The following is a 24,419-nucleotide window of genomic DNA, read 5'->3' as shown; positions in this document are numbered from 1 at the left end:
ATGTGCTGAAGGAAATGGTTAGACTCAAAAAACGATGACAGGCATGGAGAGGATGTCTGGGGAAAACTCTGAATTAAATTGCTTCACGGAAGGTGGAAATGGAAAGGTTCTATTTCTAGATCATAATATATGTGATTTCACATACAGTCATGAAGTTTATTTAGTCATGTTGACCAGAACTTGCGGGATGGGGTCGCTGGGATGGAGGTGTTGGGATTCTCTGCTGGACAAGGGAACTGTCCTGTTTGGGAGACACCATGTACTCAAGCACAGATGGTACTTATAACATAAAAAAACAGAGACTTTCATGCTGGAAGAAGGGGCGCCTCTTGCAGCAGCATGGCGGAGGTTTGGCAGATGTGCTCAGAACACTGTTCAGCATCCAGGAGCAGAAGGTGAGGCAAAGCTGGGGGAAGGGATCAGCGCCAATCCTGAGCTCTGACTTGGGGAGTGAAAGTGGACCCAGAGGGAGTGGACGGGGGAGGCAAGTGACGAGACTACCTCTGTCTTCTCTCTGGGACCACCTCTGCCTTCTCTCCGGGAGAAGCCTCTGGCAATGTCCATCACATGGTGGTGGGCATGTCCATGTCGTCTGAGGCCTCTTTCTTGCTGTGTGATGTGAGGCAGATGACTCAGCCTCTCTGCATACCTGTTACTTCAGCTCAAACCCAAAAGGCTCATGTGAGATTCAGTAAGACCATGCATTCACAGGGCTGTGCACACAGGAAGAGCTTCATAAATTAGCCCTTCCCTCTCCTGTGCGCAGTGACTCACTAGCTCCCCTGTTGGTGAACATAACTGGTCCTGAGAAACTGGAGAGACATTCTCCAGTTGCATTGTTGTTCAGTCACTCACGTCTGACTCTGGGACCCCAGGGACTGCAGCATGCCAGGCTTCCCTGTCCTTAACCATCTCCCTGAGTTTGCTCAAACTCATGTCTGTTGAGTCAGTGGTGCCATCCAACCATCTCATCCTCTGTCGTCCCCTTTTCCTCCTGCCTTCAATCTTTCCCAACATCAGGGTCTTTTCTAAAGAGTAGTTCTTTGTATCAGGTGATCAAAGTAATGGAGCTTCAGCTTCAGCATCAGTCCTTCCAATGAATATTCAGGGTTGATTAGTTTGATCGTCTTGCTGTCCAAGGGACTCTCAGGAGTCTTGTCCAGCACCACAGTTTGAAAGCATGAATTCTTTGGCACTCAGCCCTCTTTATGGTCCAACTCTCACATCTATACATGGCTGCTGGAAAAACTGTAGCTTTGACTATATGGACCTATATGGCAAAGTTATGTCTCTGGTTTTTAATATACTGTCTAGCTTAGCTTTTCTTCCAAGGAGCAAGCGTCTTTTAATATCATGGCTGCAGTCACCATCTACAGTGAGTTTGGAGCCCCCCAAAAAACTGTGACCGTGACAAAAAGAAACCCAGCCTCCTCCTCCATCCCTAATGATCTCTCACTGCAGTATCTTATAGCAGAGGTTAGAGATGGGTGAGGAGAACTTTCATTAAGTCACTGATCTTTTTTTTTTTTTTGGTGTATCTGGTACTGATTCTCTTTTTTTTAATTTTCTTGGAGTATAATTGATTTACAGTGCTGTACACCTAAAAAACGGAAAACCAACACAGTATTGTAAGTCGCTGATTTTTAATTTCAGAAATCCCTGTTCTCCCTCAGCTTTGTGTAAAGGCTTGTCCCATGAGGAAGAGTTCTGTGGGACCAGAGTTGTCAGGTCACCTCTCAGGATGGTGTCTCGTGTGTGGATTCTGCTGGATGGGGCCGGGGGCAGGTATCACTGATTTGATGGGAGAGCGGAGTCACAGAGCAGGGGTGCGATTTATCCCACACAGGCAGGCCTAGGGCTCAATAGTATTATTCTACCACCATGTCCAAGTGGACGTGGGTTAGAACACCTCCCTCCTCTGTGCCCTCTCCCCTCGCCAGATTCCTTCAGAAAGCACCAGCAGGGACCTCAGCAAGGGAAACTGAGTCAGACTAAAGGAAGGACCTCAGTATTGGGTGATTGAAGCCAAATTTGGAATTATGCTTCCCATCACTTTGGATGGTTTCTAAGCTTTGCATAGCTTTGCTGGTTGGATGGTTCTTGCCAGGGTGTGGTAACAGACAACATATAAATACAGAGTGGTGTGTTAGTTGCTCAGTTGTGTCTGACTCTTTGTGACCTCGTGGACTGAAGGCCACCAGGATCCTCTGTCCATGGGATTCTCTAGGCAAGAATACTAGAGTGTGTTGCCATCCCCTTCTCCAGGGGATCTCCCCGAACCAGGGATTGAACTTAGATCTCTTCCACTGTAGGCAGTTTCTTTACCAACTGAGCCACCAGGGAAGATGGCATAAATATAGTGTGGTCATCTTCTTAAATGTTCCTTTGGGATTTTGTTTAAATACTCGTTGCTGCCTCCTGGGGGATTTTCTCTGGGCCTCGTGTGTGCTAATCACTTCATTCATGTCTGACTGTTTGTGACCCTATGGGCTGTAGCCTGGCAGGCTCTGCCCATGGGATTCTGCAGGCAGAAATACTGGAGTGGGTTGCCATGCCCTCTTGCAGGGGATCTTCCCGATCCAGGGATCAAACCAGCATCTCTTGTGTCTCCTGCATTGGCAGGTGGGTACTTTGCCACTAGTACCACCTGGGAAGCCCTCTCTGGGCCGCAGAGGTCTGAATCCATCAAGTCCAGGAATGTCTGTATTCTTGGAAAACACAGCCCTCTTAAAGCCATTGTTTAAAAAGTCACTTGGATCATTAAAAACCTCAGGTCGTCAATTCCTGGTGTGAAAATTTAGGAGTGTTGGGGCTTCAGGCAAGCAGTATTGACTCAAATGTGCAGAACACTTTAAGACAGCATTTGACTGTACATTTTAAAACAGGGAACGCAAATTGAAATTCCTCCTGGGGGCTTTCACTCATGCATTCTACGTGCGGTATTTTCAATTAGCTACAGAAAAAAGTACATTCAGTGTGGGTCTATTTTTACAGCTGGGAATTGCTCTGAGAACACAATTGGCTATTTCATACATGTGAGATTTATTTAAATGACTCGTGGGAGTATTTGCAGTTTAACCAATAATTGAAAATATTATTGCAGTGTGGCAGGTAAAAGTAGGAAGTCATTTCGAATTCTTCCAAGCTCAATAGCCTTATGTTAGTCTAAGGGGCAGGTGGTCGACAGGGTGAGAGTAGCGTTGAGATTCCATCCTTCCCATTTCATTCCTGGGCTTTGCCACAGCATGGAAAGAAAGAGAACTTGAGGCTGCCTGCGGGAGGGCACTCAGCAAGGACCCAAAGCATTAAGGTGTCCTCTTGGCGCTCTCTCCTGTTTTCACACACCAGGCACAGACAGAAGGTTGGATCAAACGTAAGAAGCCTCAGCCTTCCCCTGGTTCTTCTTGGACTACCTGCTCCATCGCCCCACCCCTGCCACACTTTTCCTGTTTCACTTCAGCCCGTCGCCTAGCGCACTGGTACAGAAAGCTAGCTTGAGTCTCTCAGGACAGACCCACTAGCCCCTCCGTGGTTGTTCATAAATGTTATGAGAGGCTTGAAATGCATATTCCCATCGAACTGAAAAGATGTAAATGCCGGTTAGGTAACACTGTATTAAAATGCATTCTTGAACTTCACTTACAGACCAGTTGTTAGGACTCTGAGCTTCTGCTGCAGGGATGTGTGGGTTTGATCCCTGGTCGGGGAACTAAGATCCCCTATGCCACATGGCAAGCCCCCTCAAAAATGCATCGCTTGGATACCTGTTTATGTATACCTGAATCCCTTCACTGTTCACCTGAAACTATCAGAACACTGTTAATTGGCTATGATAGTGAAAAGTTAAAGTAGCTCAGTTGTGTCCTGCTCTTTGTGACCCCGTGGACTATACAGTCTATGGAATTCTCCTGGCCAAAACACTAGAGTGGGTAGCCTTACCCTTCTCCAGGGGATCTTCCCAACCCAGGGATCACACCCAGGTCTCCCACGTTGCAGGTGGATTCTTTACCAGCTGAGCCACAAGGGAAGTCTGAGAATACTGGAGTGGGTAGCCTATCCCTTCTCCAGCAGATCTTCCCGACCCAGGAACCAATCCTGCCTTGCAAGTGGATTCTTTACCAACTGAGCTATCAGGGATATACCCCAATACAAAATTAAAAGTTTTTAAAAAAATAAAATTTAGATATTAGGAAAAAATGCATTCTTGCTCCTGCAATTCAATCAAAGCATGGGTTAATTAGGCATTCTGTAGGCAGAATTGAAGTCTTAACCATTAGTGTTTAACTTTCCCCAGGACCAACAGTTCTTAGGCAGGGGTGAGCCCCCTTTCTCCCAGGAACGTTTGTCAGTGTCTGCAGTCATTTGGTTGCCACAGCCACGAGTGGCATCTGATAGGAGAGGCCAGGGAGACAACTAAACACCCTGTAATACACAGAGCATGCCTTGCAACACAGAGCTATCCAACACAGAACGTCAGTAGTGCCCAAGTTGTGAAGCCCTGGTCTAGAAAGTTTTTGGTTTTGTTTTTAGAAAAAAAAGAAATGACTCCCCAAATAGTGGGTTGGTCAAAAGATTCGTTTGGATTTTTCCATAACATCTAATGGAAAAATCTGAACGAACCTTTCGGTGCTTGCAAGATGGTGGCTTCTGTGATCGATGTTAGCTGTGGTTTAGTTGCTAAATTATAGCTAACTCCTCCAAGGGATCTTCCCCATCCAGGGATCTAACTCATGTCTCCTGCATTACAGGGTGGATTCTTTACCTCTTAGCCACCAGGCAAGCCCCAAATCAGTATTATTCCATGAGGTGAATTCAAGTGATTACCAAAGGCCTGGCTTCTTCACTGATGCCTGGTTACCAAGAGAGCACTGTGGTGTCCCATGTGCAGCACTGGATGCTGGGGAAGTGTGAACAGGACAGAAAAAGTACACTCCTCCCCACTCCCGGAAAAAGAGAAGAGGCAACAAGTGTGGTAGTCAGAGCAGGATTATAGAAACCTGAAGCTGGAAAGAGCCTGGCAGGTTTTGCATACTGCCAGGGGGAGAGTATAGCTGCAGAGGAAGCTAGATCAGACCAGACTAGCCGGATTGGAGGCTGTGGGAGGGTAAGAGCTCAGGGAAGACCTGCTTGATGCAGGTCTTGGCGCCAAGGGTCAAGGTCAGCCTTTCCTATCAGCAAGGTCACTGGACAGTGCAGACTCTGGGTGGGATGTGAGAGACTGATGTCCTCTTCCAGGAATGTCGGTGGCTTGGTGAGTACAAAGGAGGTGGAGCACATAGACCATTCAGGAAGCATCTTAGAGGTAGAAGGATAGAGCTTGCTGATGGTTAAATGAGGTCAGGGAGAGGATGCAGGGTGACTCCCAGACTGTCTGCTTAGACTCTTGGATGGATGGGGAGCTGCCCTTACTGGGATATAAGTAGTACAGGGAGGAACAGCAAGTTTAGAGGAGGGCTCTTTTTTCTTCCCATCGTAGAATTTCTGTGAAAATGGGTAAGGGGACTTCTCTGTATCTTTTGAAAAGAAACATTGGGTTTTAGAGTATGGGAAATAGATGGGGAAACAGTAGAAACAGTGTCAGACTTTGTTTTTGGGGGCTCCAAAATCACTGCAGATGGTGATTGCAGCCATGAAATTAAAAGATGCTTACTCCTTGGAAGGAAAGTTATGACCAACCTAGATAGCATATTGAAAAGCAGAGACATTGCTTTGCTAACAAAGGTTCCTCTAGTCAAGGCTATGGTTTTTCCAGTGGTCATGTATGGATGTGAGAGTTGGACTGTGAAGAAAGCTGAGCGCCGAAGAATTGATGCTTTTGAACTGTGGTGTTGGAGAAGACTCTTGAGAGTCCCTTGGACTGCATGGAGGTCCAATTAGTCCATCCTAAAGGAGATCAGTCCTGGGTGTTCATTGGAAGGACTGATGGTAAAGCTGAAACTCCAATACTTTGCCATCTCATGTGAAGAGTTGACTCACTGGAAAAGACCCTGATGCTGGGAGGGATTGGGGGCAAGAGGAGAAGCGGAGGTCAGAGGATGAGATGGCTGGATGACATCACCTACTTGATGGACATGAGTTTGAGTAAACTCTGGGAGTTTGTGATGGACAGGGAGGCCTGGCGTGCTGCGATTCATGGGGTTGCAAAGAGTCAGACACGACTGAGCAACTGAACTGAACTGAACTGTGAGCTAAAATCTAACATATTTCTCCCGGGTTGCTTCTTCTCTCCAGTTACCATCATAATAGGCTTTCCAGTGCAGCTCAGAGTGATTTCTAAATGGCTTCCTTGGGCAATCATCAAGCATTTTCTGTATTAGACTTCCCCTCCACCTAAGTAAATAAAGCAGTAATGAGACTCCGCTCACCATTCACGCTTCTGAGACAGGGCTCGTCTGGCTTTGCCACGCTGAAACTCTTTTCTGAATTTTATCGGTCTGGTCCTGCCCTATTTCATTTTCAGCTGGTAGGAAACGTGTCTCCTTATGCCTGAGCCTGGCAATCTCAGAAGGAGCACGAGGAAGTCACTGGAGCCTGATACCCATATCAGGTCTCCCAGTGACAGATACATTTTTGTAAAAAAAACGTTTCCAGAGCAGCCCTGACACCATCACCAGGGCTGTTCGAGGGGGCTTCACGGGGCCCAGCTGCTGCCCTGGGAGGGCAGGGCTGCTCTCAGATCCCCTCCCTGAGGACCTGCGCCCACACGTGAAACCACGATAAAGTCATACAGTAGATCCTTGAGGCCCAGAGAAATGAAGGCAACGGCCCACAGTTTCAAAGAGACCATGAATAAAACAGAAAAGGCAGCTTTAACAATTCCCTTTGATTTTCAGAGATTGGAATTTGGGGAAGTTTTGCAGTTGAGGAAGAACTGTTAGGATGGGCTGAAGAGTCGCTGTTCGGAGACTGAGGACAGAGACCCAAGGACTCCTTGGTGTTCAGGAACTGTCCGAAGAACCTGAGCCGTGCCGCCCTTTTTTATTCCTCACATCAGCGCATCAGCAGGGACCACTGTTACATGCCCTGTGCAGTAGGGAGGTGAAGTATAGCGCTTGTCAGAAATCAGGCAGTGAATTGGTGGGGGACCCGGTTTGAATTTGAGTGGTTTGTCTCCGGAGCTTACAGTGGCCAAGACAGCTAAGAATTGGTGCTCTCTCAAAGAATTATGAAAAGGCAGAATTATTCAGACACATAGTTTTGACATCTTTTTTTTTTTTTTAGAATATTGACATTTTTAGTGTGCTTGCAGTATTGGGAAAAGAAAGTAGATAATGCAAAGGTCTGTCTTAAGGTGCACTTGCTGACTAAAATTTTAAAATAATGCTTTTTATTTTTAATTTTTCATTTTAAGATGCCGTAACAAAAAACAGTAGAGGGAAATCACCTGTAACTCTTCACCTAGTTCCTACAGAGGTATCATCTTGCACAACTATGTGTGTGTGTGTGTGTGTGTGTGTGCTTAGTCCCTCAGTTATATCCAACTTCTTGTGACCCCGTGGACTGTAGTTTGCCAGGCTCCTCTGTCCATGGAATCTTCCAGGCAAGAATACTGGAGTGTGTTGTCATTTCCCATGCCAGGGGATCTTCCTAACCCAGGGATGAAACCTATATGTCTTGCGTCTCCTGCATTAGCAGGCAGATTCTTCACCACAGTACCACCTGGAAAGCCCTTGCCCAACTGTAGTACCCAGCAATATATACTATAACTACAGTACTGCAACTAAGACATTAGCATTGAATTGTATAATCCTCCACCTTGTTCAGATTTCGTCCAGTTTTACATGTACTTGTGTGTGTGTGTGTACTGACTCCTATGCAGTTTTATCATATTGTAGATTCGCGTTACTACCAGTCGAGACACAGAAGAGTTTCATCATCAGGACCTCTGACGTCAGCCTTACAGTCACATCCACCCACCTCTCTCTCAGACTGCTGATTCCCGGTTACCACTAGTGTGTTCTCCATCTCTATAATTTTGTTATTTTAAAACTATTTTATCAATGGAATCATACAGCATACGTGATTTTTGGGCTTTCAGTTTGTTGTTGTTTTGGCTGTGCCGTGTGATTTGTAGGGGATCTTAGTTTCCCAACCAGGCATTGAACCTGGGCCCCAGCAGTGAAAGCATTCAGTCCTAACCCCCAGACTGCTAGAGAATTTCCTAGTGGGTAACCCTTTGAATTGACTTTTTTCACTCAGCACAGTTCCCTTGAGACCCATCCCAGTTGCAGTGTGTATCCACGGCTTGTCCCTTCTTTGTGTTGTGTTCCATGTAGGATGTGCCACAGTTAATTTAACCAGTCACTGGTTGAAGGACGTCTTGGTTGTTTCCAGTTTGAAGCTATTACAGATAAAGCTGCTACAACATTGGTGCAGGTTTTTGTGTGATGAGTTTCCATTTCTCTTAATGTTTAAGATAGCTGGATCATATGGTTCAACATGTACAAGAAACTGCCAAACTGTTGCCTTGAATGGCTGTACCCTTTTAAAACCTTCTCACTAGTAATGTGTAAGCGGTCTGGATTCTCTGCATCTTCTCCAGCATTTGGTATTATCACTAGTTTTTACTTTAGCCGTTCTGATAGGTGCATAGTACCAGCCTGTGGTGGTGTTTTAATTTGTGTTTCCCTAAGAGAGTTCCAGAAAAACATCTATTTCTGCTTTATTGACTATGCCAAATCCTTTGACTGTGTGGATCACAATGAACTGTGGAAAATTCTGAAAGAGATGGGAATACAGACCACCTGACCTGCCTCTTGAAAAACTTATATGCAGGTCAGGAAGCAACAGTTAGAACTGAACATGGAACAACAGTCTGATTCCAAATAGGAAAAGGAGTATGTCAAGGCTGTATGTTGTCACCCTGCTTATGTAACTTCTGTGCAGAGTACATCATGAGAAACGCTGGGCTGGAAGAAGCACAAGCTGGAATCAAGATTGCGGGAGAAATATCAATAACCTCAGATATGCAGATGACACCACCCTCATGGCAGAAAGTGAAGAGGAGCTAAAGAGCCTCTTGATGAAAGTGAAAGAGGAGAGTGAAAAGGTTGGCTTAAAGCTCAACATTCAGAAAACAAAGATCATGGCGTCTGGTCCCATCACTTCATGGGAAATAGATGGGGAAACAGGGGAAACAGTGTCAGACTTTATTTTGGGGGGCTCCAAAATCACTGTAGATGGTGACTGCAGCCATGAAATTAAAAGATGCTTACTCCTTGGAAGAAAAGTTATGACCAACCTAGATAGCGTATTGAAAAGCAGAGACATTACTTTGCCAACAAAGGTCCGTCTAGTCAAGGCTATGGTTTTCCAGTGGTCATGTATGGATGTAAGAGTTGGACTGTGAAGAAACCTGAGTGCCGAAGAATTGATGCCTTTGAACTGTGGTGTTGGAGAAGACTCTTGAGAGTCCCTTGGACTGCATGGAGGTCCAATTAGTCCATCCTAAAGGAGATCAGTCCTGGGTGTTCATTGGAAGGACTGATGCTGAAGCTGAAACTCCAATACTTTGGCCACCTCATGAGAAGAGTTGACTCATTGGAAAAGACTCTGATGCTGGGAGGGATTGGGGGCAGGAGGTGAAGGGGAGGACAGAGGATGAGATGGCTGGATGGCATCACTGACTCGATGGGCATGAGTTTGAGTGAACTCCGGGAGTTGGTGATGCACAGGGAGGCCTGGCGTGCTGCGATTCATGGGGTCGCAAAGAGTCGGACACGACTGAGTGAACTGAACTGAATGGCTCATGATGTTGGATATCTTTTCATGGGCTTATTTGCCTTTTGTATGTTCTCTTCAAGGAAATGTCAGTCTGTTTCTTTGGCCCATTTTCAGATTGAATTGTTTGTTTGTTTTTAACTTTTATGTTATGAGAGTTGTTTGTGTGTTCTAGATACCGTATTAGACTTTTCTTAGATAGGATGTTTGCAAATATCTTCTCCTAATCTGTAGCTTGTCTTTTCATCATCCTTGCAGAGTCCTTGGTAGAACAAAATTTTTTTTTAGCTTTTTATTTTGTATTGGGGCATAGCCAATTAACAATGCTGTGATAGTTTGGTGAATACCAAAGGGACTCAGCCATACAGAATCCATGTATCCATTCTCCTCCAAACTCCCCTCCCATCCAGGCTGTCACATACAATTGAGCTGAGTTCTCTGTGCTCTACAGAAGTAGGTCCTTGTTAGTTATCCATTTTAAATATAGCAGTGTGTATATGTCCATTCCCAGCTCCCAAACTATCTGTTCCCCTATCCTTTCCCCTGGCAACCATAAGTTTGTTTAGAGCAAATATTTTTATTTTTGATGAAAATGAAAAGTGAAAGTGTTAGTTGCTCAGTAGTGTCCTACTCTCTACTAGGCTCCTCTATCCGTAGAATTCTCTAGCTCCAGGCAAGAATACTGGGGTGGGTAGCCATTCCCTTCTCCAGGGGATCTTCCCGACCCAGGGATCAAACCTGGCAAATTGGCAGGCAAATTCTTTACCAGTGAGCCACCAGGTCTAGTTCATCAGTTTTTCATTTTGGGAGTCATACTTTTAATTTCAAATCTAAGACAAAATAGATTCCTGCCTCCTTTAACGTGCAGCGTCTGACTGTGGATCCCGAAGGCAGACGTGAGGGGGCAGGATGGATATTGGAGTGGGAAGCGTTGTTCTTCCAGCCTCCGTCTAGTTTAGACTCAGGAGGTGTGTGTCATGATGAGTTGTTCCTTAAGATTATGGCCCCAGGGTAGACCTGGTCCTACAAGGACTGTAGAATGATGATGGAGTTAAAAAAAAAAAAAAAAAATCAAAATCTCTGTTTCCAGAACCATCCACAGGACCTCCTAACATAAAACTTTTTTGCACATGAGATCCTCTGTTGGAGCACTCTCCCCTGCCCCCAGCCCCCTCCTGCTTTGTCCTTTCAAGCTCATCCTGCAAGGCTGGCCCTTCCTCAGAGCACCTCCCCGGCCCCTGACTGTCCCTCCATCTCCCCAGGTGTGTCTCGGCTCCTCTGTTGTCCATTGTACTAGCTGTCAGAGCACTTGCAAAGCAGGTATGTCAGTATGAATGTAAACATCCACCCAGGATTCATGATGGTCTCATTGAAATCTGTTTCCCTCTAGACCAAGGTTTCTAACCTCTACCCTCTTGACGTTTTGGAGTGAACAGGCCCTTGTGCAGGGCTGTCCTGAGCCTTGGAGGGTATTGAGCCCCACCCTGGCCTCTGCCCACTAGATGCCCATAGCACCCTACCCCCTCCACCCAGTTATCATGACCAAAGACCTCCAGCTGTTGCCAGATGTTCCCTGGGGGACAGACCACCCCGGTGGAGAACCGCGTCACTAGATTGTTCCAGAGGGTAGGCACCGAGCCCATTCTGTCCAGGTTCTCCCCCTAGTCCTCTTCCTGGCACACCAGTGCTTTGTAAATATTTGTGAAATTGATAAATGGACGAACGGTACCTCCTTATTAAACAGTTCTTTATGTGACATCCTCAGAAAGACCACCTGATTTCAAAAGAACCAAGCAGGTTTCATTGTGAATTTGAGCCTTCGAAATCTAGAGTTCCTCTCTTCTTAGCTGAGTATGGCTTCCTTACCCGCTTCCCCTGCTGCCTGGAGTAAGGATGCAGGAGCCTTCGACTTCCTGCCTGATTAAAGCCCACATCCTCTGTTAACACTGCCAGGGCAGGGGCCCTCAGAGCCTAGAAAAAGCACCACCATCATTCCCAGAGCTGGGAGGCCTCACACTACCTCTGAATGCTCCTTTCGAGGAGTATCTCTACGGGCAGAATGGGAACCTCCTGCAGGTGGCATTTTGTGGGTGATTTGGCGCAGGGCTTGCCTGGAGACGCAATTCAGCATTCATCAGCTGAGTCTCCTTCCCTCTCTTGCTGGCCTCTGCTCCCTTTTCATGAGGAAAGGGAGGAAAATAGAGGTTTGGGCTCAGTTTTGCTTAGCTAAGCATGTAACTGAATATGATTAGTTCAGAAACATGCCAAGGAGTAAGCGCAGTCAGCCGTAAGTATAAATGTAGGGTATGTGTGAGCGGTTTAGGCTTTTCTCTGTACCTGGCAGTTTTGGTGCCGTGAGCCTGAATGATAGAGTGGGCTTTGCTTTGCGTGCGTGCTCAGTCACATCCAACCCTTTGTGACCCCATGGACTGTAGCCTGCCAGGCTCCTCCGTCTATGAAATTTTCCAAGCAAGAATACTGGAGTGGGTTGCCGTTTCCTTCTCCAGGGATCAAACCTGTGTCCCTTGCATCTCCTGCATTGGCAGATGGATTCTTTACCATTGAGCCATTGAGGGGGGCGGGGGGCGGAGAAAGAAAGGACTACTGGGTGTGGAGGAGTAGGCAGTGGGGAGGGGCAGGCTGATGGGGGTATTGACTGGTTGCTCCTGCTTTATGGGAGGGACATCGGGGTGAGCCACAGCAGAGGGACGCTTGGGCTGGTCCTCCCACAGTGCCGGAACAGCTGCGCCTGCTGTTAACGCCGTCCATGCTGCGCCTTGCAGGGGGCTCGGGATGACATGGGCACCACCCCCGCTCCAGCCGCAGAACTTCACAGGCTTGTAGAAGAGCCCGCTTTGATAAGGCGGCTGACAGGCCACAGCTTTCTCTAACAGTAACACAAAGCTTCCCGTCTGGGATTCCCAGAAGGGACGGGCAGGATGCCTTCCTCCCCTAGGTAGAGAAGCCTTGGGCCCAGAGTTCCAGGGAGAGTCACTGTGACAGTTGTTGCTTCGACAAGAAACAAGTCTGTGATCAGACTGAGGCCTCGATTCTAAGTTAAGGAAAGTCAGTCGTGATACACGGGGAAGAGTGCACGTGTGTGCTTTTTTGTGCTTTGGAACAGCCTTCTTATCCTTGGCACAACTAACATTTGGGGCTGGATGTCTCTGCAGCGGGGAGCCGTCTCAGGCAGCGTCCCTGGCCTCAACCTGTGAAAAGCCAGTGGCACCCCCTCCCACGTAGGGCAAACCCAAGCATCTCCGGACGTTGCCAGATGTCCCTTGGGCCGGGGGTGGGGAGCAGTGTCACCCCCCTCCCAGCTGGAACCATGGCCCTAGAGGCACAAGCATTCTGTTCAGTCTCTGTGCTCTGCAGAGCTGTGGTCACTTGTTTACTCTGAGTATTTGATGATTTAAGCACAGGACGGAGAGGGAGAAAGAAGGCAGTGTTTCTTTACTTTTCCCTCAGCTGACCCTTTAAACTGCATCCCAAGAAGTCAGCATGATAGACTGGCTAAATGTGTCAGTTTTCAGACATCTCTTCACCTTGTATGATCTGTATGAGCTGGGAGGTTTATTTAATTTTTCTGGGCAGAATGGTGTATGTAACCTCCCAGCCACTTACAACTGACTAAGATTGTGGGTTCCAACTCGCAGTGGCAAGCCTCTGAAAATAACGGGTTTATACAGTTAGCATCAAAGAACACAGATGCTGGAGGAAAAGGGCACAGAGCTGCTAAGAGGTCACCCACGGTGTCCCTCCCTTGGAAATTTAGGTTGCAGTGATCATTGCTGTTGCATTTATCTAATGCAAAGAATATTGTGGTGATTTTGCTACGAGAAACAACTCCACAGTGAACCTTTTTAGGCTCAAATCTTTTATAATTATTATTGTTACCTTAAGATTGAAGAGCTCTTACTGTTCCAACAGGTATACACACTTTTAAGAATTTTCATACCAAGAATTGTTTTTCAGAGAGAATTTTATCAAGTTATACTTTCAGCACTTACTGTTTACTCTTTTTTTTTTTTTAAGCAACAAGTCTAGAGAGCATTGATTTCTCACCTATGAATTGAAGACCTGTAGATGACAACAGAGTTATTCTCAAGGGTCAGAAAAGTCATGTTCCTGGTCTGACTTTCAGTATAGACTGAATAAATAATATCTCAAAACATGATTGTCTTAAAATGTATCAAGATGCTACTATGTATAGATAGATATAATTTGCATTTTAATGGTGTTTATGGATTCATGGTAGTATTTTACTGTGTCTTTTCACCAGTACTAAAAATATAATTCATCATGAAGCATCTGTAATACTTTTCTTAGGTCTCAAAAATATGCTGCCTTGTTCTAAAGATTGAGAACCACCAGTCCGTATCATTCTAATATTTTAGGCTATTGATTAGAAAGTCATCCATATAAACGGTTGTGTCTTAAAGATTTGTCAATAAGGAAGTCTATAGGACTTGACATCACATGTAAAACATTTAATGGTCCAAGTCAGCAGCCTAAAAAAACATATCACACAACCATTAAAGGTTTTTTGGAACATACTTACCTGCCTCCTATGCTCAGTTGCTCAGTCTTGTGAAAGTCTTTATGGCCCTGCGGATGAAGCCTGCCAGGTTCCCCTGTCCAAGGGATTTCCCAGGCAAGAATACTGGAGTGGGTTGCCATTTCCTCTTACAGGAGATCTTTCTGACACCTGCGTCTCCTGCCTCAGCAGGTGGATTCTTGACCACTGCGCCACTCGGGAAGCCCTACCTATCTCCACTCCCACCATATAAAACCCCTTCTTTCTCTTATAAAGAAGTGGGAACACACCAGCACTGTATTGCTCTGTGTAAATAGTCTGGTGATGGTTTTGTCACTCAGTCGTGTCTGACTCTTGCAAGCCCGTGAACTGTAGCCCGCCAGGCTCCTCTGTCCATGGGATTCTCCAAGCAAGAATACTGGAGTGGGTTGCTGTCTCCTTTTCTGTAAATAGTCTAAAGAAGTTGTAAATATACAGACAGGGCTCTATTAAGGTGGAAGTATTGTTTGACCTGTTTTCTTAGCTCAATCCTTGAGACTTTCTTAACAGCTACTGAAATGAAAATCAGAGACTGTTTGAGCATCGAGGGAGAGGAGACAACATTTACTGAGCCCCCTGCTCTGAGCCAGGCACTGTGCTCGGTCCTGTCTGTCTTTCTGTTGTGCAGATGGAATTCCCATGACCACCTTTGAAATTCAATTTCTAATATGGTAAACGAGAAAGCTGAAGTTGATAAAGATTGTGACTTGCCTTGGATCTCTTTGTTAGTGGATGGTAAAACTAAGATTTGAACCTTAGATAAAATTCCCCTGACACTTAGAGGAAAAGAAAATAAACGTCCCATTATCTTAAAAGATAAAAGTTGGACAATTTTAAATATTTTAAAAGTTGGACAATTCTCAATTTTTAAAAAAAGAACCATAAAAAAAGAGATGGAAAACTAACAAAACCCCAATTACCTTCTTTCTCCTAGCCTTTCCCTTTCACCCCAAAAGAGATTTCAGAATGAATGGTGTGTGGATGAAAGGCACTTGGATGTTAGTTAGAGCATACTTACAATACGTGTCTCTTGGTTGAAGGAACCTTTTAGATGCTGTTGCCATACATTTCTGTAGCTGAACATTTCTTTCCTGGGAATTTTTAGGTTCCTTTTTGGCAAAAGGAATTAGTGTCACAGATCAAGCATCTGCTTTGAAGTCTTAAGAAATTTAAGAAAAAAATCCAAAGAGGTCTCTCTAAGCCTCTCTCTAGTAACCTGAAAGGAGACATTTTAAAGCCACCAAGCTGCTGTCACTTTGATCAGCTGGCATTTCCTGTTTGTTCTCTTAAGTCTTAAGAATGCTAACTCATTCAGATAACACTCCATCCCTTCCCAAGAAGGATATCAAGATGCCCTTTCCTTTTGCTTGTTTATCTAATTTTCTATCTTAAGAGAATGTGGTAGATATTTGGAAACGAGGACAGATTCTGGAGGACATTTATCAGTAATGTTTGTAGAGGTTTGAGGGACTGGAGTTCCCCTCCCTCCATCATAGGACCAGACTTAACCACAGATACTTGTGCATTAACAGCTACAGTCATTTTACAGACATGGACTTCACCTCCACAGGGCAACTCCTGAAGTTCTCCAGGCTGCCTCTTGCCAAGTACCCTTACCAGTTAGGCCATTGCCTGTTGGCAGAGCATTGGTGAGAAGCATTGGCCTGATGGCTAGGCAGCACAGTCCTACTTCAGGCCTCTTAGAGGTCTCAATCTGGCAGCCCAATGCCTTTCCTTCACATTTACTTCTTTGGGAAGCTCTATCAAGAAATCTGTTGGGAGATGTCATGATTCTAATATAATCTGATTTTCTCTACCTCCTGTAGCCCCCTGCTAGAAGAATTGGTTAATCCAGAGGCAAATTAATGAAGGGTCTTAGTTTCCGAGAACCAGGATCCTAGAAGCACTGAAATCAGAAGGATATTAACCGTTTCCAGTTTCCTAATACTTGAGAATGTGTCAACATTTATCAAGGGGAGGGAGCTGATTGTCATGCCTCCCCTCTCCCCCTGGTAAACTGGGGGACTCTCCTTGTCATGCTGTGGGCCAGTTGTTCATTCTAGGAGCTTGCATTGTTAGGGTCTCACTCAGGATGGGGTTTATCCAGGAGACTTACCACCTCCACATGAGGGTGATCTGTTTTAATTATCCTAGCCCAACTTTTCATGCCCAGCTCATACCCTCATCTTCTCAGCATCCAGGACTATAAGGGCTGTATAGCCCTGGGAAGCAAACTAGTTCACATATAAGCAATCTGTCTTCCATAATTTGAATTTTAATATTTGGCTGTAGTCCAGAGAGAGATGTAAATGGATTTTGTATTTTTCCACATTGTTGTTGCCCAGTATCCCCATGGTTAATTTAGGGTTTATTTGATCAAGATCCTCAGATTGTGGTCTCTAAATATTGTCTCCCACTAAAAGGAACCAGAGTTCCCTAGAGAAGTATCTGGTTCCAACTGGGACAGGAAGTATGTCAAACAAGCCTAGAACATCTTGCCAAACCAGAAACAAGGAAGCTATTGAGACTGCAGGGTCATATAAAAGGTTCAGGGGCCAGCCTGAAGAGGCTTGTTCTGAGCATCAATAAAAGTAATAGCATCTCAGTCAATCAAAAGCCTTAAAATATGTTGGAAAACATGCGTTCATAATTATACTAAGCAAACAAACAAGGAAACCCCCTCTGGTTAACATTAAGAATTCTGAGTAACCAAGTCATTATTTGGAGAATGATATAAGGAATGGATTATTGCCTTTGCTATACAAACTGAACCTCAAGACAACCAAATAGTTGGTTATGGGAAATTTCTTTTTATAGAAATATTCCAACTAATAAAGAAAGAATTACAACAGCACCATTTGGCAAGCCGTAATAAAACAGTGCACTTAGGCAATGATCATGAGTAAGTGCTAACATCACAAAAAAGACACATACAGCCTCTGTCTCCTGATTCCGGCCCCTTGTACAAAACCTCTGTGAAATACTCCTTCAAAAAAAGAGATTTAAATCTGATCAGCCTCTGGAGCGGAGGTTGGCAAACTTCCTATGAAGGGCCAGGTAGTAAATGTTTCTTGGCTTTGCGGTCCAACTGGGCAGCTGTCTGTTCAACTTGCGGTAGGAGCTTAAATGCAGCCGGAGACAAAGCAACAAAGTGTGGCCAGATCAGACCCAGGAGTTTGCAGACCGGTGTTCTAGGTCTAAGTATGGGTTTACAGAAAGTAAGGAAGGCAGAGGAGCTTGTTAAGCAGAATCACATGAATGCAGTCAGCAAAGTCTAGACTGGGAAATGATGGAACAAACAAATTGGTCTCTTCAAAGAAAGGCTTCCCAGGAAAAAGTTAAAAATAAAGTAACCAGGGAAAGATTTTTAAAAAGACAAGAGACGTGTCAACCAGTTGCCAGGTATGGAGCTTATTTAGATCCCGATTTAAATAAACTGCAAAAATGGAAGACTATCGGGGAAATTTGAATGCTGATTAGATATTTAACATAATAAATAGTTATTAATTTTTGAGGGGGATAATATGTGTATGTATTCCTTAGGTTTAGAATGTATATTGAAAATACTTTGAATTATATACTGTCTAGCATTTACTTCCAAAATAATCTTTGATTTTAAAAGAAAATAAGCCACAAGTTAACAGTTATTTTATCAGGATGTTAGGTATTAAGGATTTATTTTTGCATATACTTGAAATCTTTTATGGCAGAAAGATTTTTAAAATATATACATTTTACCAAATACATCACTTTAAACATATTTTGGAGAATAAGAAGGGATGGAGCATTTTTTATTAGACACTCCTGTATCCTCTTAAAACAGATGGGAATCATCTGGCTAAGAGTTGGCACCAGAAAGAGTCTTTCCAGTGTTTTCCCCCCAAAACTGTTTATAGACATTTATTTGTTATTTTAAATAGACTTGACAGATATCACATTATTTATCATTTGAGCTGACAAGTATATTACTTATCATTTGCTCATGTGTTCTATGTAAAAGATGTTTTGTTTTGTTAAAAAAAAAAGAGAGAGAGAGAGAATTTATAAGATTGAAAATAAGCTTCATCTTTTGTGACCAGCTCTACTGGTCCCCCGTTGTTTAACTGATGAGCGACTGCAGGAATCTGGCCACAATGCCTTTCTACAAGGGAGGTAATGTGAGCGATGGTAACTGGCGGGGATGAGGCAGTGGGGTGCAGAGGGAACCAGGGATGCAGAAAAGCAGGCGTCAGCACCAGGGGCGGTTGCTGTGCTGGATGTCTGCCGTGGGAATAAGGGCCCTGTGTTACCAGATCCCCATCAATTTTCCTTTTTCCTGAGAACTCTACATCTAGATTGTGTGTGACATCTTCTCACTTTTAGTTGCTTAAAACGGGGTCCCAGTACTGCCCTATGGCCTGTTAGGAACCAGGCCGCACAGCAGGAGGTGAGCACAACATCTGTATTTACAGCCGGCCCCCATCACTCGCATTACATCCCAAGCTCTGCCTCTTGTCCGAGCAGCCGTGGCAATAGATTCTCACGGGAGTACTAACCCTACTGTGAACTGTGCATGCAAGAGAGCTAGGTTGTATGTTCCTCGTGCAGGTCACCCTGAAACCATCCCCCTCACTCCCATCTTCGGTGCATGGAAAAACTGTCTTCCGTGAGACTGGTCCCTGGTGCCAGAGATGTTGAGGACTGCTGGCCTGAAATATTTCTAGAGCACCTTGTATTCCAGACCAAACCCTCACATAGCTGGATTAGACCTCAGATTTAGCTTTCCTCCCCAATGGCAGGGCCCTAAACAAGAGCCTGAGGGCATGGGGGTTCTAAAGCGCTCTGGCCCTGCTTTCTGTGAACTTCCAGTCTAGTTGGGAGGGAAAAAAATACTTGAAAAACAAAATGAGAGGTGTAGATAGAAAATGCTGTGGAAATTCAGAGAAGGGGGTGGCTAGTCCCATCGGAGACAATAAGGGAATACTTCCCACAGGCCATGGAAGGAGTTGGGGGAAGCCCTGGTGTGCTGGGTGGAGGGCCAGGGAGAGAAGCAATGCCACAGACCCAGTCACGGGAAACCAGCCCTTTATGAGAAGAGTTGGGGACTTTCCTGGTGGTCCAGTGGCTAAGGTTCCACGCTCCCAATGCAGGGGGCCCAGGTTCGATGCCAGGTCAGGCAACTAGATCCCACCTGCCGCAACTATGCTGCAACTAAAAAGGATCCCACAGTGAAGATCAAATATCGCACGCGCCACAGTGAAGACCCAGGGCGGCCAAATAAATATGAGAGATTCCAGGCCAGTGGCCCTCCACGACTCACCAGTGAAGGGTTTTCAGGCCGAGATAGTATCCTGCACAATCAGATGAAAATAGTCAGCAAACAGTGGGAAGCATGGCACTGAAATTTGGCTGAGCATTTGAGCTGCACATTGGAGCCATCGTCTTTCTAGAAGTGATGGTTGAGTCACAGGGCCTGTAAAGAGTGTGTTTCTCTAATGGCTGCCCTTGATAGGTGGTACATTTATATAGGTGGTCAGAGTGCTCTCTGAGTCTGGCATTTGCAACACTGATGGTGGTTTAGTTGCTAAGTTGTGTTCAACTCTTGCGACCCCATAGACTGTGGCCTGCTAGGCTCCTCTGTCCATGGGATTCTCTAGGCAAGAATACTGGAGTAGGTTACCATCTCCTCCAGGGGATCTTCCCGACCTAGGGATTAAACCTGCTTCCCGGATTGCAGGCGGATTCTTTCCTGACTGAGCCACCAGGGAAGCCCTGTTTGCAAAGCTGCCAACCCATAATTTACAACACTGTGTGTGTGCATGCATGCTGAGCTGCTTTAGTCGTGTCCGACTCTTTGCAACCCTACAGACTAACCCACCAGGCTCCTCTGTCCATGGGATTCTCCAGGCAAGAATACTGTAGTGTGTTGCCGTTTCCTTTTCCAGGGGATCTTCATGACCTAGGGATCAAACCCACGTCTCTCGTGTTTCCTGCATCGGCCGGCGGGTTCTTTACCATTAGTGCCATTTGGGAAGCCAAATTTACAACACGAAATCTCACTTAAAGCTCAAAAACATTCCTCACTCTCGAAAGGAAAGATTTGAAGTAAGAGAAACTAGAAGTTCATGGGGAAATAGAAGCCCACATTTGGAAAAATATACCTGTAATAATGGGCTTCCCTTGTGGCTCAGCTGGTAAAAAAATCTGCCTGCAATGTGGGAGACCTGGGTTCAATCCCTGGGTTGGGAAGATCCCTTGAAGAAGGGAAAAGCTACCCACTCCAGTATTCTGGCCTGGAGAATTCCATGGACTATTGCAAAGAGTTGGACATGACTGAGCGACTTTCATTTTCACCTGTAATAATGACTTTATTTATAGGTTTGTGATCTCCCTATAAGAATGGCTTAAAGTGGAGACTTTTCACTACTATGAAAAGATTATTCAAGAAATTGAATCAATTAAATAGATTTAGGATCGTCCATATTGATGCTGTGTAATACATTTGGGCGACATCTTTATTCCTTCTTTTACCTGAATGTTTAAAGTGTAATTTCTCTTAAAAAAATAAAATAGGATATTATGTTCCTCCCATAATGAGAATCTCTTCCTTCTAGAGAGTAAGCATTTCAAAGCCTGATAACTCTACCAGTTATTTCATGTAAAAGACTGTTTGAACATGAATATGTATTCATATCAGGAATGTTATCAGCCGATAGTAATGTTTGGATTAATACTCACTGTCCTGGCCACAGAACTTTGGGAAGAAGTAAAAGCTTAATCTTAGACATGCTCACAAGCCAGGTAAGTTTAGACAGCTGAGCATTTAGCCTATGAAACTGAAGCCAAGAAGAAGTTATGCCCAGAACATCAATCACAAACAGCTCTGATTCCAAGTTCTGCACAGCCTCAGACCCTGTCCCAGTGTACTGTTATGAAACTACACACAGACATCTCTCAAAAACTTCCCAATCCAAGGAACCAAGAAAAACACCCCTGGCAGACTTCCCCCACTTTATAATAAAACTGTTCTTTTAGCTAAAATTCACAACCAAGCAAAATTCTGCTAAATAAGGTGGCTATTTATTTGGGAGACAGTCTTTGCTGATTGCAAGACCTTGGAACATAACTTTTTCTGGTTACTGATCCTTTCTACCCATTTTACAATCTTCTACATAAATCTATAGTGTTTGGATAAATCAACTTTAAGCTAGCAGAGGCCAAACCAATTTGGTGTCCTTTCTGAGTATACAGATTCAAATATTTGCTAATCCGGGAGAATTTTGTTGGGAGGTTTGGGGAATATGGATTATGGCACACTGAAGGGAGCTGCCAGAGTCCACCAAAATGCTAGCGTCAACAGTTCAGATTGATGAAGTTGGTACCAGTCACCGGATTTGTAACAAAGATGGTACCAACTGTTTTATATTTATGCTGGCTTTGTAGTATCTCAAAGGTTAAAGCCGGCATTTATTTCCAGGAAAAAAAAAAAAAAAAAAAAGGAGAAGGGAGGGAGAGGGGATGGACACAGTGTCTAATGTCTAATTTTTAGATGCATTGAGTAAAGCTTCCATAGTCAGGATTGGGGAGCTCTGCATTGTCAACCAGGCCAAAAGAAACTCAGAGGATTGTTGTGGTATTAGAGCCAGTCCAAGGTGCCAAAGTCAGACTAGGCCACTCTGGCCATAGGAAAACCCTGAGTGGGAGTGTATGTAGGTCACGTACATGTTTTGAATTTAGACAGGCTGTATTTATACTCTCATTCTACAGTTAAGCTCGGAATGTTCTGAATTTTTTGTAACGTGCTTGTTTCCCAATATAAAGAATATTGCACCATCATCTTTGAACAATGCCCTTGGTGGTTCACCTTGGGGCCCTGCATGTTCAGTGGGGAGCAGGTGGGGAAGTAGTGGGTGCCTCTTCCCACCCTAGTGCATTTTACTCTGTTGGAAAACGTTTGAAGCTAAAAGCGAGTGAGGTTCAGGACTAAACAGAATCATTTTCTTAGGACTTTCCTGGTGCTCCAATGGTTAAGAATCCACCTGCCAATTCAGCAGACAGGGGTTCAGTCCCTGGTCCAGGAAGATTCCACATGCTGTCGGGCAACTAACCCTGTGCATAACAGCTGCTTAAGCCTGCGAGCCTAGAGCCCATGCTCCACAACCAGAGAAAGCCTGTGTGCAGCCAGAAACACAGAGATAAGATAAATTTTTTAAAAGGAATCATTTTCTAGTCATGCTCAATAACATTATTTTGCTGCAATGAAAAATAATTAGCAAAAATAGAACGTATATAAGGCATCAAGTTTAACCCCACATGCATTTATTGAACATCCCCTGGAGTGGGGAGCAGGAAAAGTAAGTAGAGAGGAAGACAAGAGACAAGGAGCTTCCCAGGTGGCTCAGTGGTAAAGAATCCACCCGCCAATGCAGGAGACCTGGCTTCAATCCCTGGGTCGGGAGGATCCCCTCGAGAAGGAAATGGCAACCCCCTCCAGTATTCTTGCCTGAAAAATCCCATGGACAGAGGAGCCTGGTGGTTGCAGAGAGTCAGACACGACTTAGTGACTAAACAAGAACTAAGGGAACACACATTCCCGTGTTTGCCTGATGCTGTCCTGGTTCCCTTTCCTTCCCTGGAGCACATGGACACTATTTTCCCCTCCAGGTTACCTCTGCTAAAAGGTTCCCCTCTGTCTTATTCTCTGAAGACACACCCTCTACCTTCCCCATGCAAATACACACAGTGTCCATGGTATTCTCCAGGCAAGAATACTGGAGTGGGTTGCCATTTCCTTCCCCAGGGGATCTTCCTTCCCGACCCAGGGAACAAGCCCTGGTCTCCTGCACTGCAGGCAGACTGTTTACCATCTGAGGCACCAGGGAAGCATATGACAGGAGGACCAGTTGTTTCCTGGAGAAATTTGTGCCCATCAGGAGCCCAGATCTAGGGAGGAGCCAGGTTAGCCACATCTTGAGTTCTGTGTTGGTTTTACCAGCTGCCGCTTCCAAATTCTTATTTAACGAGAGTATTTGCTTTTCCATAAACACATGTAAATTTCCTACCTCTTACTTGTCACGGCCAAAGAAAGCTCAGCAGTAGTCAAGGAAGAAAGCGTATTTCAAAGGAATCACCACAGCTGACAATATCTGTAAACAATGCCATTTCCGATTGCTCTGCCCTCTTGCAGGTTTACATTTATTTCACTTAAATTTAGTTTCATTAAGCATTCTTTAGTTAAGAAAATCATATGCTTATGGTAAAAATCGTGTACGTGTAGTTAATAAGATAATCTCAGCAACCTGAGAGATTCACTCCCTATTTCAAACCCTCCAGGGGTTTCTCACGACCCGTAGAATGAAACGCAAGAACCGGATGGGGCTTGACAAGCCCTTCAGAATCCGGCCCCTTTTTCTACTTCACCCTCTCCCTCTCCCCTCCTCCCCACGTCCCTTGTATTGCAGCCACATCGACCTCTGACCACATCGACCTCTGATAACCCATCTCTGCTTCTCCTCTGCTCCTCTGCGTGGAGGATCCTTTCCCCTGATCCGCACTTCTGGTTACTCTGGCCTTGGCACGTGTGTCCCTCTGCAGAAGTGACTTCCCTGCCCATCCAGGCCCATGCTGCCCCACCTCTGCTGCTTCCTTCACTTACATCACCATTCATACTGCTGTGCCCCTGATCCCTCTCTTAAAGGACTCTATTGCCTCCTGGTTTTCTGTCTCCCCTCTGGAATATAAGCTCCAGGAGGGCAGGGCTCATGACCATTTTCTTTACAGTCTGTGCTCAGCACTTAGACAAGGGCCTGGCACACTGCAGGTGCTCAGTAAATATTGGTATGATGGGATGAAGGGTGGTTATGGAAAAGAAATAATGATTAGAGTCGTGTTTGCCACAGTCTTGGGACCAGCAAGTGGAAGTTTCCTTCCTCTAGCTTCCCATCCCCCTCACAAAATATAAAGGAAAACAGTTTCATCTGTGCTGTTCTATCTTCACTATAGTAAAGATCTGCAGTTACACTGAATTTAGTAAATCATAGCCACCTGGGTACAGAGTTGTTTTGTTGTTGTTAAGTCACTGAGCCGTGTCCGACTCTTTTTGTGACCCCTTGACTGTAGCCTGCCAGGCTCCTCTGTTTGTGGG

At 45.1% G+C, this 24,419-nt stretch overlaps 1 protein-coding gene across 3 annotated transcripts in view; it reads left to right on the top strand.

Annotated features, from left to right (window-relative positions):
* The window catches only part of SERPINE2 (serpin family E member 2), a 68,768-nt gene that overhangs the window by 14,712 nt on the left and 29,637 nt on the right, over positions 1-24,419 (top strand). The window contains exon 1 of one of the 3 annotated variants that reach the window (XM_060411345.1): positions 1,926-22,668. The exons of the other annotated variants lie outside the window; for them this stretch is intronic. The gene's annotated coding sequence lies outside the window, so the exon portion shown is untranslated. Of the gene's footprint in view, positions 1-1,925; positions 22,669-24,419 lie in introns of those variants that run through there. 3 annotated transcript variants of the gene reach the window in all.

This window comes from Ovis aries, chromosome 2 (genome assembly GCF_016772045.2).
Source record: "Ovis aries strain OAR_USU_Benz2616 breed Rambouillet chromosome 2, ARS-UI_Ramb_v3.0, whole genome shotgun sequence".
Classification (NCBI taxonomy): domain Eukaryota; kingdom Metazoa; phylum Chordata; class Mammalia; order Artiodactyla; family Bovidae; genus Ovis; species Ovis aries.
This window is presented reverse-complemented; position numbering and strand designations above follow the sequence as displayed.